Here is a 3,632-nt window from a genome sequence, read left to right as displayed (position 1 = left end):
CCCCCCCCCCCGTCCTGTTGAACTCTTACCCCACCTGTAGAGTCAGGTATGTGTGTACGAGGCAGTATTCCAGATATTCCACTAATCCCAGCATTTCTTCCACGAAAGCTCTCCTTTGACAGTGTCAGTGTAGTATTTCTCTGAGGGTGAATCCTGTGGTCTTGTTGTCAGTAAATAGTGGCGCAACAAGCTGGATTTCCTGGTTTGTCTCACAACATGAGTCACAAGTCACACCAGAGGTGGAGCCCTGAAGATCACAGCCTTTCTCTCAGGTTTACTCACTGGGGATTGGACACCTCACCGCCGTCTATCACAGGCAGCGCTGCAAGAAGTATTCAGATCCTTTAAAGAAAAGTACTAATACCACACTGTAAACATACTCCGTTAGAAGCAAAAGTCCTGCGTTTGAAAAATGTTGAAGTTAAAAGTATGTAGGTACCTTTAGGAAAATGTTCAAGTATTAAAAGTGGGTGTGTAATTATTGTGTGCCAGTTTAATTTATAATGAGTGCAGGAATCTTAACGTGTAAAGTAACTAAAGCTGTCAGATGAATGTAGAATATTTCTCTCTGAGATGTAGTGGAGTAGAAGTAGAAAGAAAAGACTCAAAAATAGAAGTAAAGTACCTGAAATGTGTACTTAAATACAGTACTTAACCTACAGTCCTTCATGATCACAGGTACTACAAGTCATTTATATATAGTGATGTAGAAAGTTTCCAAGTTTGTATGCATGTGGATGCACCAGAGACACGGGTAAAGCTCAAACGGACACACACACCCACAGACACACAAAGACATACAAACACAAAGAGAGAGACACACACACACACACACAAACACACAGAGACACAGACACACACACAGAGACACACATAACACACAGAGACACAGACAGACACACAGAGACACACATAACACACAGAGACACAGACACACACACAGAGACACACATAACATACAGAGACACAGACACACACACAGAGACACACATAACACACAGAGACACAGACACACACACAGAGACACAGACACACACACACCCACAGACACACAAAGACATACAAACACAAAGAGAGAGAGACACACACACACACACACACATACATACAAACACACAGAGACACAGACACACACACAGAGACACACATAACACACAGAGACACAGACACACACACAGTGACACACATAACACACAGAGACACAGACACACACACAGACACACACACAGAGACACACATAACACACAGAGACACAGAAACACACACAGAGACACACGTACAAACACACAGAGACACAGACACACACACAGAGACACATGTACAAACACACAGAGACACAGACACACACACAGAGACACATGTACAAACACACAGACACACAGACACACACACAGAGACACACATAACACACAGAGACACACATAACACACAGAGACACACATAACACACAGAGACACAGACACACACACAGAGACACATGTACAAACACACAGAGACACAGACACACACACACACACCCACACATACATACAAACACACAGATACACAGAGACATACACACACACACACACACACACAGACACAACAAAACAGAGTCCGAGCGTTTACACACACTCGGGGAAACTGAACCGATCTACCGCCACATCACAAAGAACCTTTCTAAGAAATGTACAGTGAGTCCAGTTGTTTGTGAGGAGGGACGGGGAACCGACACCGGAGCTGGAGGCCTGGTCCCTGCCGTGTTCCACGGGACCTGAAGTGGTCCCAGTGCTTGTTGACATGCACCCTGCTGTGGCTGTCTGTTTCTCCAGGGCAGTCAGGTCACCTCGGCAACAAGCCTTGCTTCTTCAAACCTCAAAAACCTGTTCCTGCGGCGCTCTCAGCCTGGCAGGGACCCCTGCGTGGCCTGCTGCAGCCCCTGTGCCAGGACCAGCACCATGCCGTCCCCCCAGCCAACAGACTGATGCCATACCGTACCATGAGGGGTTCAATGTTCTGACAATAAAGAACAGATCTGGAGTTTTTCACCGGGATGCAAGAGCTCCCTGTGCAGGGAGAACCTGGCAGAGCTCTGCGAGGGCACCTGGACCGATGAAGACTAGACTGGCACAGGGTCTGGCATCGGGGCTGGCAGAGCCGCCTTTCAAAACAATTAGGCCTTTGACATTCACCAGATAGCAGCTGGAACATCAACTCTGGCAAAGACAGAGGGGAGGGAAGCCAAGTGACTCCACCCCCCCGATCAGCTCCCTGTTCTGGAAACGATGGATCCAGAGACGGGAAGGGTCTCGGCTCGTCAGCCATCCACGTTGTAGACTACGGAGCCCCCCAAATCCAGTCCTAAAAAACAATAATAGTGTTTCTTATGTGCACAAGACATGGATCTCATACACACAACAGGAAAGCATCTTTCAGGACTTCCAGGGTTTCATAATAAGACGGTCTGGATCCACTGCTGAGGCATCATCTGCAGTGGTGGAAGAACTAGTCAGATCCTGTACTTCAGTAACAGTAGTATCTGATACATCACTGTCAAAAATACTCAGTGAAAAAACACTAAATGTTACTTAAGTAAAAGTATGCAAGTATCATCAGGAAAATGTATTTAAAGTATTAAAAGTAAAGAACAATGCTCCCATTGTAGAAAGTGTAAAGGATCCAAACAGTCTCGGCTGGACTTGTAGGATGTTTTATTGTTAGTTTCATTTATAATAAAACATCAGATTTCATAAAATACCTTTGTTTTGTGTGCAGTAATCTTAACATATGTAAGTAACTGGTTACTAAAGCTGTCAGATGAATGCAGTGGAGTTAAAGTAGAATATGTCTCTCTGAGATGTGGCTGAGTGGAAGAAGAAAAGAAAAGACTCAAGTAAAGTACAAGTACCTCAACATTTGGACTTAAGTACAGCTCTTGAGTAGATCTACTTAGTTTCATTACACCACTGCTGCATTCAAAGGAAACTTGTGAATATCATAAGTTCCTTCATAGACAGGATCTCCAGGGATCATGGCCTTAAAAACCAAGGCCTCATCAATAAAACTCTGCGTAGATTGTATTCTGGAAGATTTCGTGGGCCAAAAAGTCTGAATATTTGTACAACAAAAACAACATTGTGATTCCTAACACCATGCGGGGCACACCTGTACGGACTCTTCTCGTTATAAACACGGACGTGTGGGATTGAGAAGGTCGTGAGCAGAAGACCACCTTTGCCCTTCACTCCGGTGCACCTCTGTCAGGTGTCATCTCAAAGCAGTAAAACAGGATTTCCTGTGCTGTGATTTTTGTCTGTCACCACTAGATGTCACAACTGACACACACACACACACCATGTCTGCTTCATTCAGAGAACTCTTCCCATGCCATTTTGTTTTCTATCTTCTTCTTCTCCAGTCTCCCTTCATCTCCTGTGCTGATTCTTCTTCTTCTATGTGATGCCTTTATTTTGTTAAATACACACACACACACACACACACACACACACACACACATACACAGTCGTGTCTGGCTATCTTTGTGGGGACCAGTCATTGACATAATGCATTCCCTAACCCTAACCCTAACCCTAACCATCAAACCTAAATGCCTAACCTTAACCCTCACCCTAACCCTAACCTTAACCATCAAA

General features: G+C 44.8%; 1 protein-coding gene across 1 annotated transcript in view; it reads right to left on the bottom strand.

The window, feature by feature from the left end:
• The window catches only part of LOC117936687 (tripartite motif-containing protein 35-like), a 1,554-nt gene extending 1,547 nt beyond the window's left edge, over nucleotides 1-7 (bottom strand). Inside the window, exon 1 of the mRNA XM_034860003.1 lies at nucleotides 1-7. This exon is cut by the window's left edge and continues 1,547 nt beyond it. The gene's annotated coding sequence lies outside the window, so the exon portion shown is untranslated.
• Nucleotides 8-3,632: the final 3,625 nt, after the last annotated feature.

Source organism: Etheostoma cragini, chromosome 21, assembly GCF_013103735.1.
Source record: "Etheostoma cragini isolate CJK2018 chromosome 21, CSU_Ecrag_1.0, whole genome shotgun sequence".
NCBI classification, from domain to species: Eukaryota; Metazoa; Chordata; class Actinopteri; order Perciformes; family Percidae; genus Etheostoma; species Etheostoma cragini.
The sequence above is the reverse complement of the archived record's forward strand: the minus strand, read 5'-3'. Positions and strand labels throughout refer to the sequence as shown.